The sequence below is a fragment of the Salvelinus sp. IW2-2015 genome, unplaced genomic scaffold (assembly GCF_002910315.2).
Source record: "Salvelinus sp. IW2-2015 unplaced genomic scaffold, ASM291031v2 Un_scaffold2398, whole genome shotgun sequence".
Taxonomy (NCBI): Eukaryota; Metazoa; Chordata; class Actinopteri; order Salmoniformes; family Salmonidae; genus Salvelinus; species Salvelinus sp. IW2-2015.
The window spans coordinates 113,724-125,412 of NW_019943720.1; the positions used below are offsets into that span (position 1 = coordinate 113,724).

At 45.3% G+C, this 11,689-nt stretch overlaps 1 pseudogene; it reads left to right on the forward strand.

Moving 5' to 3' along the window:
* Positions 1-459: 459 nt before the first annotated feature.
* LOC112073863 (lysosomal alpha-glucosidase-like) lies at positions 460-10,608 on the forward strand (annotated as a pseudogene).
* Positions 10,609-11,689: the final 1,081 nt, after the last annotated feature.

The following is an 11,689-nucleotide window of genomic DNA, read 5'->3' on the forward strand; positions in this document are numbered from 1 at the left end:
AAATGATGTCTGTACTGTAGCTACTGATTCATTTATGAAGTGCTAATATGCGAGCCTGCTTCACGAAATCGAATCACATCAAACTAGTGGTTCACATGGTGCCTCAATATCCTCAATATTCTCTAAGTCCCAGTAATTGGAAATGGTTCACTTCACATTTAACACAATTAACACAGGAGCATAATGGATCATGTTTGTATTGGTATTATGTTGTATTGTAGTATACAACAAATACGTTTTGCATTAGATAGATGGACTCAAATAATCGAAGTATAGGTTACTTCCACTGTGTGGTACCCAATAGGCAGCGCCCAGTTTGTCCCTAGCGGCATGCTGTCGAAATTGCTCAGTCCAGTTCAACAACAACTTTTCACGTGCGTGGACAAGCGACATTCGTAAGTCTGGGAAAATGCATACATTAAGTCTAAGTCTCTGATGCATACATTTAATCTTCTCATTTTCACCCGCTTTCTAATATCCCTTGCTAACATTTAGCTATGTATGCACTAGGTATACAATTCTAGCTACAGTCTGTTCTAGCTAGCTTGCACACTTCCTTGTTAATGTGTGTAGACTGTGCAACGTTACATCTGTCAGCTGACAAATAACATTTCGTAAGTGGTAGGTCCACAATTGTTGTAGTACGTCCATAGTTGCCAATTTCCTAGGCGACCGTTTCATATCATTTCATTTTTCAGACTTCTACACTGAAATGCGGCTCGTCAGCATTTGCAGACAGTTTTTCCCACCACCTCCCAGATGTCCCAACTCGACACAGGACATGGTTTGTCTAGTTGTCTGTCTGCCCTGTCTCTCTCAGCCCTGCTCACCCTGGCCTTGATAACATGTTTACACCTAGCTACCTCTCTGACCAAAAGTTGTCACTGATAAAGTTAACTAGCAAACAACAACCAGATGAGACACCAATACACCTGTCAGTAAGACCTGGTTTAGAGGAAGATCCAGCAACAAAACAGGCCGGTGAGAGGGAGATAGTGAACCTCCAGAGGGGTAGCTCCCATCCAGCCCCCAGCCACAGATTGCTGTGGGAAGGCCCCTCCAGCCAGCTCCAGTGGTCCCAGAGAGGCAGAGTGTAGGAGGGTAGCCCTGGAGAGCCGCTTTGACTGCGCCCGGGACCGAGTTCTGAGCCAGACAGAGTGTCAGGGGAGAGGGTGCTGCTATGCCCCCTACCACAAGGCCTCTCTGGAGGACCCCCTTGGTGCTTCTACCCCCCGTCATACAGCGGCTACAGGATGGGGCCCCTCACCCCCACTTCCAGGGGCCAGGCTGCCACCCTTACGAGGCCCACTCCCTCCTACCTGCCCCGGGATATCTCTACGCTCCGGTTGGAGATCCTGGATGAGACAGAAGGCCGACTGCACCTCACTGTGAGTCTCTGTGGCTGTATAACCACTCGTATATTTACTGCCGAGATACAGGGTTTGGTTGCCATTGTCTTTCTCAATAACATTGCTTTTAAAAGTGTTGCTTCTGAAAAGGGCGTACAGTATTTGCTAAATGTTTTATCTCATTACTTTTTCATGACTTTTATTATAACCAATCGCTCATCACCGAGAATCATTCTCCTCGGACCACATTATTGTGTAAGAGTCATAACACRTTTCTTCTCCTGACAGTTGAAGGATCCGTCGTCCCKGCGATATGAAGTTCCTYTATCCACTGCCCAGTCCAGGRGTAACACTGACACCCAGGACCACCAATATGTCACTGAGTTTCAACCCGACCCTTTTGGGTTCATAGTGCGCCGAAAATCCAACGGCCGTGTCCTGTGAGTATTCATTGTCAGTTGTTCTTTATGTCTAATATGTCTGGCACTGGTTCATTGATCAGATCTCATAAACCTGACATAAAACTGTTGTAACCAYGTCATAGGCCTAACACATAAGATCAGTTAGGATTTATAGATCCCAAAGGGTAAATTGGCTTGCAGATACTACTGCGCTGTTGGAGCTAGGAACACAAGCATTTCGCTACACCCGCAATAACTTCTGCTAAATATGTGTATGTGACAAATACAATTTMATTTGRTTTATATCGCTGTGTTTCTACTTGTAGCATGATATRAGGTGCCCCTGTCCCTACTTATAGTTGCCAWAAGCATGACATAAGRTGCTCTCTGTCYTGACTTACAACTGTCATAAGCATGMCACCTTTGTCCTCTGTCTGTCAGTGTGAACACCACGGTGGCCCCGCTGCTGTATGCTGACCAGTACCTGCAGCTGTCCACCTCCCTGGCCTCCTCACTGGTGTCTGGGCTGGGGGAACACTACACCCCCCTCAGCCTGGACCTCAATTGGACCTCCCTTACCCTTTGGAACAGGGACATGGCGCCCCACGTGAGTCTGACGTCATCGTCATTATCGTCATCATTATCATTCRTTTGTTTCCTTTTTAAATCATGGTCAGGAGTGGTAAGTAAGTCAGATGTSTCTTCTTTGTCCACCTTGCAGGGCGATGCCAACCTTTATGGCTCCCATCCGTTCTACATGGTGCAGGAGGGGGATGGACAGGCTCACGGGGTCTTCCTGCTCAACAGTAATGCATGGGGTAAGAAGCATGTTGCTCCATGTACCATATCCTTAAGCAGAAATGTTTTGTTCTAATAGAAAGGCTTTGGTTTGAGCTAGTAGAGTTTGTAATGTATCATGCTACTAATCTGGCCAGATTTTTTTTGTGTTCACATGGCACAGTATTCAACTGTATCAAGATACAGGTTTACATGATTGAGCTGAGTTTGACCTCTCCTTCTCTCTGTAGAGGTGGTGCTGCAGCCTAGCCCTGCTCTGACCTGGGTGGCTGTGGAGGAATCCTGGACCTGTACTTCTTCCTGGGCCTGACCTCAGAGTGTTGTCAGACAGTACCTCCAGGTTATAGGTATGGCTTTATATGACTTTTAGCTGTAACTTCCTGTTACTGAATTCCTTTTCTTGTCTCATATCCCAGTGTTGCTATGGTGGGTTGGGCCACTGGTGGGTCACAACTAATTCCTTTTGGGTAATAGCTAAGGAAAAGATAGTGGCTGTCTGTGTCCCAATGTCCTAGTATTCTGAACTTGCTGCCTCATCTCCTTTCCTTCATCTCCTTTCACTTATGTGAAGAACTAGACTGGTGAAAGCAAGTACATTTTCTACCATTAGGCACCATCCACCTTATAGGCATTATACCATAATATGGTGTGCTTGTTTGGTGTCGGCTGTGAAGTAATACCACAACAAGTCACTACTTGATTGATGAAGGCTTGTCATCCAGCAAAGGCAGCAGGCAGTCATCAACTACATGCACCATTTCTTCACAACAAAGAGTTGGGGAAACACGTGTGGACTGAATTGTGATAATAACTGCAGTGGCCAAAAGAAGAACAAGTTGGTGCTCTGGTATTGTGCCTGGTGGACCATGCACAAGCTCCACCACAGTCTGGACCTTCACTTCCTGATCACAGGCCACACAAGTTTGCCTGCGACTGGTGCTCAGCCCTATCAAGCAGCGCTTCAGAAGACCAGAGTGAACACTTTGTCTGAGATTGCTGGTGTTGTGAAGGACAGCACTGTGACGGGTCAACATCCAGCTGGTTGGACTGGCTGGCAACAACACTGACTCCGTACTTCAGGCCGCTGCCACAGTTCAAGCAGTACCAGCACTTCAGGTGAATATCATTTTTGTTGCATTGTTTGAGGTTATTCTTCTTATCTAAACTTGGGAGGTGAATTGATGTCTTCTACGTTTTTTTGGTTATTTCCTGTTTTACAGCGTCAATGCTCTGGAGCTCTGGTGTTGTTGTCGCCAAGGAGCGTTTCGGACTGGTGAGCCTGGTGTTGTCGCCAAGGAGCGTTCGGACTCTGCTGCTGCCAATGCTGACATTCTTCCTCCCACGGATGGTCTGCTTGTACAAGCACCACCTGGACACAGCTAGACAAATATGTTTTTGAGAAGATCAGGGATTTTTGCTGACAAGAGGCTATGGATCACATGCCTGCACCAAAGTCAAGGGCAGGACAGAAACAGGCTCTCCAAATAATATAGATTCCCTTGTTCATGTGTGGTTCAGACAGACCATCAAGCACTATCTGCAGTGCCTCTATTCAAATTACTCCTGCTACTATTATTTATTTATCCTGCTGCTCAGCCACTTTACCTGATTGTATGCATATAACTACTTCTAACTGATATTGTTATTGTTATTGTTCTTTGTACATACTGTATATTTTATTTTATTTGACATGATATTGCTACTATGCAAGTAACCATTTGGCTGTACCGTTTCACTTCTATAGAGACCCATCACTTGGTAAGATGTGGCTGGGTTTATAAGCATTTTTCACCATGACCATCAATTAAGTGTGTCTGGGTAAGAGTCAATCAATATTTATAAAATATTTTTTATCTGGACACTTTCTGTTTACCTGGAATTGTTCATTATTGTAGACTACTACTTTTACCACTTTAAATCTTAATCTTTCATTAAAGAGATGGGTGGGGCTACGGCTTAAGAGGGTGAGAACAATGCTGGGGGGGTGTAAACAAAGAGCTCTCCAGTCGGTACCAAATCATTCAAAGGCCATTTTCTCAAAAGTGAGTTCACAAGTTTATCAACTTTCAAAGCAGAATTTCTTTCCGATTGTTCCACAAACATGCAGTGTATTATATRCCATGTTGTAGCTGTGAGTCTTTTGCTACGTAAGTCCAATTTGAGCAGGTTGGTTTGCTTTCACCTTTTGTGAATCTTCCGTCATAGCTAATATTTACCCCGTCTTCCTCCCCCAGGGTACCCTATGATGCCTCCTTATTGGTCWCTGGGGTTCCACCTGTGTCGCTGGGGTTACCGGTCCACCAACGCAACCCGAGAGGTGGTGCGACGCATGCACAACGCCAACTTCCCCCTGGTAAAGATGCTGGAGAAAACACTTGTATTGTAGTACAGTATTATCACTTGGGTTGACAACTATTGGGTAATGCTAACATTGAATGAGCATTAACATTGGATTAGCAGATTAGCATGGAGAAAACTCATTACAGTATTATCATGCTACAATGGGTTTTCTCCATGCTAATGCTAATTGGATGTTTGCGTTCTCAAGTACAGTGTTATCATGCCACTGAGGGTTCACAACTCATGGAAAACACTCACTGCATTCTTTAGTTCAACTGCTTTTGGTTTYGGTCAGGACGTGCAGTGGAATGACCTGGATTACGCAGACAAGCGTCGGGTGTTCACCTTTGACCCCCAGCGCTTTGTGGACCTGCCAGACATGGTGAAGGAGTTCCATCAGAAGGGCATGAAGTACATTCTCATCCTGGTAAGAGAGAGGCCTCACCTCCCAACATTGTGGGACAACATAGGCACACTAATAACTCATATTAGATTGAAATAGTGGTTCATGTCATTTTTGATTCTAAATAACAGTCTGCGTTGTGATTTAAATTGTTAAATGTGCAGTATTGGAATACAAGTCAAGGAAACTTTGCTTCTCAATCCACAAGATGGCAGCAAAAGCATTACTGTCTTTATTTTAGAAGCATCTTTCCGTTTGTTCTCTTTCCCAGGACCTTTGCGATCAGCAGCACCAGCCCCCTGGGACTTACCCACCCTTTGATGAGTCACGGGAGAGGGTCTTCATCAGGAACTCTACAGGACAGACACTCATAGGCAAGGTCAAACCCTAAAACTTCCACTCTCTCTATCTGGAGACCCACTGTAAACTGGCTACATTATACTGTGAATAGTTTGGAAAGAACAATATTTATCTGCTTATAACATTGTGTTTGTCCATCGTGTATTCAAGTAATGTGTCCTCTGAAAAGCAAGGTTACACTAAACAAAAACCCTCTTGAAGCTGTGTGTGTGTGTGTGTTGTGTGTGTGTGTGGTGTGGTGTTGTGTGTGTGTGTGTGTGTGTGTGTGTTGTGTGTTGTGGTGTGTGTGTGTGTGTGTGTGTTGTGTGTGTGTGGTGTGTGTGAAAGTATGCATGTTCGGTTCCTCACTCTTCTTCCCTCTGTGTCCAGGTGTGGCCGCGTCCGACAGCGTTCCCTGACTTCACCAACCCAGAGACACAGAGCTGGTGGGAGACTGCATTCGGGAGTTCCACTCCAGAGTCCCGCTAATGGCCTGTGGATTGTAGTGTGTCTCAGATAAGAAATGTCTCATAGAGGGCTGAAATCATCCCCTATTGTATTGTATTATATTCTATATTTGCACTAACAAGCTTGCATCATCCAGGCTATCCAGCATACTCTTGTTCCTCTGTTCTCAGGATATGAATGAACCAGCCAGTTTTGTGCAGGGCTCTGTGGAAGGGTGTCCTGACAGTGATTTGGATAGCCCCCCCTACGTGCCACGTGAGTGTACTGCAGCTGAGTAGTTTCCTGTCTATATAAAATCAATGGAGGAATTTAGTTCATTCATTCATTTCCATTCTGTCTCCATACACACATACAGGGGTGGTTGGAGGACAGCTGAACACTGSTACACTCTGCATGTCAGCTCAGCAGAACCTGTCCACTCACTACAACCTGCATAACCTCTATGGGCTGACGGAKGCTAGCGCCACCCACAGGTCAGACACAGCACTACAGGGATCAGTGTCTCACTTATYCTGAGACTGTTGGCACTTTTACTTCTGCTTGTTTGAATKAAGCAGATTTGATTTATCTTGTCTACATTACACATTTGTAACTGTAGTTGGAAGATCAGTTATAGCCTTTGACCCTCTCAGTGCCCTGGTGAAGGTCCGGGGGTCGCGACCCTTCGTGCTGTCCCGCTCCTCCTTCCCTGGCATCGGCCGTTTCTCCGGAGTCTGGACGGGAGACGTGAGGAGCGACTGGGAGCAGCTCAGATACTCCATCCCTGGTGAGGGGAAAGACATCCCCAACATTACCATCTCCATTCCAAGCCATTCCTATTCTCAACGAGATTGCCAAAGCCATTCACAAGCCCTGTGTGTTTTAGCCATCAGAGTATTAATGGTACCRATGCACCATCCAGACAGTACCTGTTGCAGTGTGCTCTTACTCAGCAGTTTGTGTCTATTGTCTKTAGTTGAAAGAGTGCCTAGACASAGTTGGAGTCTTTTCAGTGGTAGTTATCTATGGACTTGAATGAGGGGTTTGAACAGAAAAATGCCCAGACTTGTAATGGAACCACCAACTATTTATTTGACTGTATGTAGCTAGCAAGTACAGATAGATGCCTCTGACTGCCTGACATCAAAATTAAATAATGAATACAGTAATAATGAATAAAGGGAATTAATATGTTCAATATCCATCTGTCCCTCCACCCCACCAGCGGTGCTGCTGTTTGGCCTGTTTGGGGTGCCCCTGGTGGGGGCGGATGTGTGTGGGTTCGGGGGGGACACCACAGAGGAGCTGTGTGTACGCTGGACCCAGCTTGGAGCCTTCTACCCCTTCATGAGGAACCACAACGACAAGCCCAACGCTGTGAGTGGTGTGTGTGTGCGTGTGTGTGTGTGTGGGTGGGTGGTTTTATGGTCTTTACAGTTAACTCAGTTGGATAGGAATTTACCACAATTTTTTCCTGACCTGCTAATATCTTTTCACTGTCTCTATGTAACCAAGTGACAATGTTTTCCTATTTACCATGGTGGCTGACCTGCTAGTGTCTTTTCACTGTGTCTCTGTAACAGTCCATCAGTCCCATGTATTATGAATGGAGGTAACTCTAGCTGTGTGTGTAGCCCCAGGAACCTAATGTGTTTGGTCAGGAGGCCCAGGCAGCCATGCGTAGCGCGGTGATGTTACGTTACTCTCCCTGCCGTTCCTCTACACACTCTTCTACCACGCACACACCTCCGCAGACACCGTGGCCACGCCTCTCTTCCTCCAGTACGTCCTCTACTCCTCTTCTTCAGTTGCCATTGTCCACTCTTCCCTTCTCTCTCTTCAACATTTGGATACTATTGTAACACATCTTATTTACTGTGTTGATACTGTTCTCTGGCCCTCCCTCTCTGTCCATCTCTCCCAGGTTCCCTCGGACCCTAACTGCCAGACCATAGACAGACAGTTCCTGTGGGGGAGTTCTCTGCTCGTCAGCCCAGTGTTAGAGCAGGGGGCAGTGGAGCTGGCTGCCTACCTCCCCCGGGGACTTGGTACAGTATGCACAATGTAAACAGTCCTAGATTCAATACAGTTATACACTGAGCGTACAAAACTTATGAACACCTTCCTAATATTGAGTTGGACCCCCTTTTGCCCTCAGAACAGGCTCAATTTGTCGGGGCACGAACTCTACAAGTGTCGAAAGCCTTCCACAGGGATGCTGGCCCATGTTGACTCCAATGCTTCCCACAGTTGTGTCAAGTTGGCTGGATGTCCTTTGGGTAGTGGACCATTCTTGATACATACGGGAAACTATTGAAAGCCCAGCAGCGTTGCAGTTCTTGACAACAACTGGTGCGCCTGGCACCTACTACCATACCCCGTTCATAGGCACTTAAATTTTTGTCTTGCCCATTCACCCTTTGAATGACACACATACACAATCCATGTCTCAATTGTCTCAAGGTTTAAAAATCCTTATTTAACTTGTCTCCTCCCTTCATCTACACTGATTGAAGTGGATTTAACAAGTGACAACAGGGGATAATAGATTTCACCTCAATCAGTCCATGGCATGGAATGAGCAGGTGATCCTAATGTTTTGTATACTCAGTGTATTTCTATAGGCCTTTCATAATGTCACTGCATTTAGTTCACAACTGATTAAAGGGATTCCTAGGAGACCAAGACCATCTTTTCTGTCGTTCAAGACATACTTGATAAAAATCCATCTGTGTGAACCTTTCTTAGGGTCTTGTGGCTTACTTTAGGACCAGACAAAGAACTGTAATACTGTTGTACTGTGTATACTAGAACCATATTTCAGTGGTCACCTCTTTCATCCCTTCCTCCTAGGGCCAGCCGTTCTACAGTAAGGGACAGTACCTGCTCCTCCCAGCCCCTCTGGACCATCAATGTCCATGTGAGAGAGGGACCACATCATCCCACAGCAGGTGTGTGTGTCCTCTGTACACAATACATTTGGTTGTCTGTTTGTTTCATCGTGTGACAAAGCTTCATCTTAGGCCCATATTGGTGGTGTTACATACTGATGGTGGAGGAGATGAATGAGCTGCCAAACTCTCATATCATGAAATCAATTCAAGTTATTTGTTATAGAACAAGACACCCACAATTCCTTTGTGATAAAACCTAAAATGAAATACTCTCTGCGTACTAATCTGACAATGTTGTTTTGAAGCTTGTGGAGTTTGTGTAAAACCTGTTGCCTGTTTAATCAGTAATTATATTATATTTCAATGAAAAAATCCCTTCAAACCCCTCTGCGACAGGAGCCAGGCCTGACTACCTCAGCTTCTCGCAGTAACCCTTTCCTCCTGATGGTGGCGCTGTCTGCTGGGGGCTGGCCTGGGGTGACCTGTTCTGGGACGATGGGGACAGTCTGGACACCTTCCAGAGAGGAGACTACTCCTATGTTATCTTCATCGCTGGACAGGTAGGAGATGTAGAGGTCACATAGCGTCCTGAGTTTTTCCTGATCACATGACCTGACCAAGGAAAACTCTGGCCCTAGTTATAGCCCACTTCAAGGCTATCCCTGATGCAGTGAAAAAAATTAAGTAAGCTTTATGCGACATCTTTCTGAGTGCGGATATATCAACGTTTTGTTTTTCATGACATTTGGGTAGGAAAAACGTAGGGCCCTAATGGACTTTAAAGAGAGGATGGAGATCAGAGAATTATCTCGGTGATTTGGATGTTTCTGCAGTACAGTATATTTCTAGCAATGCTCTCAAGATTGAGATCCAGGTCCAATCCAATCAGGATAGAAGACATACTCTTTCCCTGCCATCCTGTAACAGTAGACCTAACTGTAATGTCTAATGTATTGTGGTACTATACATGTGTGTGTTTGCCAGTGGAGATCAATACGGTTTTCATTTGATCCAGTCCCAGGTGGTGAGTGACCCCCTGCGTCAGAACGGGGCGCTGGACGGGCTGGTGCTGGGAGGGGTGCGGGTGTTTGGGGTGCCCTCCCCACCCCGCTATGTATGGGCTAACGGAAAGAAAGTGTGGGATTTCTCTTATCGGACTGACCACCAAGGTGAGCTGTAGCTGGCTGAGTTACCTCTATAGAGTGTGGGATTTCTCTTATCGGACTGACACCAAGGTGAGCTGTAGCTGGCTGAGTTACCTCTATAGAGTGTGGGATTTCTCTTATCGGACTGACACCAAGGTGAGCTGTAGCTGGCTGAGTTACCCTATAGAGTGTGGGATTTCTCTTATCGCCTGACACCAAGGTGAGCTGTAGCTGGCTGAGTTACCTCTATAGAGTGTGGGATTTCTCTTATCGGACTGACACCAAGGTGAGCTGTAGCTGGCTGAGTTACCTCTAAAGAGTGTGGGATTTCTCTTATCGGACTGACACCAAGGTGACTGTAGCTGGCTGAGTTACCTCTATAAAGTGTGGGATTTCTCTTTATCGGACTGACACCAAGGTGAGCTGTAGCTGGCTGAGTTACCTCTATAGAGTGTGGGATTTCTCTTATCGGACTGACACCAAGGTGAGCTGTAGCTGGCTGAGTTACCTCTATAGAGTGTGGGATTTCTCTTATCGGACTGACACCAAGGTGAGCTGTAGCTGGCTGAGTTACCTCTATAGAGTGTTGGATTTCTCTTATCGACTGACACCAAGGTGAGCTGTAGCTGGCTGAGTTACTCTATAGAGTGTGGGATTTCTCTTATCAGACTGACACCAAGGTGAGCTGTAGCTGGCTGAGTTACCTCTATAGAGTTCAGAATTAAGAAATAGTAGAACGAACAGTCTAATTCTGCCTGCCTGTCTATTCTATTCTAATCTATGGTATAATTTGATCAATTGTTTATAATCCTTTCTTTCTGTGTCTGTCTAGGTTCTGACGGTGACCAGCCTGGCCCTGCCCATGTCAGAGGTGTTTGAAGTCCTGTGGACCTTGTGAGCCTTATGAACTGTATGACTAGTGGACTCTGACCCAGTAGACGGCCTCTCAGGTGGTTCTGGAACTCCTGACCTCGCACATCTCTAACAAAAACCTCCACCCAAAGTTTCCCCTCAATCACTGCTACCTGGGTAAGACATTGCTCTAATAGACTCCTGGGTTTCTGAATGGACAGACTACACTGAAGAATTTTTGAAAATCTGTTTTATAATCAACTGTATTTTCAATAAAATGATGTGAACTGAGTGAACTGTGTGGGTTAAAGCTCTATCAGATATCTCTCCATTTCCTTGTTGTTGCAGATGAGTGATTACATGACATTGTCTCAGGTGAGATGCTGAGACAGTGGTGTGAGATAGAGAATTGTGGTCATTCTAGAACACTAGGGCGAAATGTATTGTTGTTTTACTATTTTAATTTGTCTCTAAGAATATATAAATCTGTTTTTTATCTTTCTAACCTTTTATTTTATTTGTTAAGCACTTTTGAAATGCATCACCTGTAACAAATGTTCTCTATAAATAACATTTGATTGATTGATAAATCTTGTGCTGAGGAGGACAGCAGTGGCTCTACACAATTGTTTGAATTAATTGAACATCTAAAATTGACCAGAATATGCCCATTCTGTACTCTTCTAGTATGATGGTAGGCTCTGTGTTAAGTCTCAYCAAA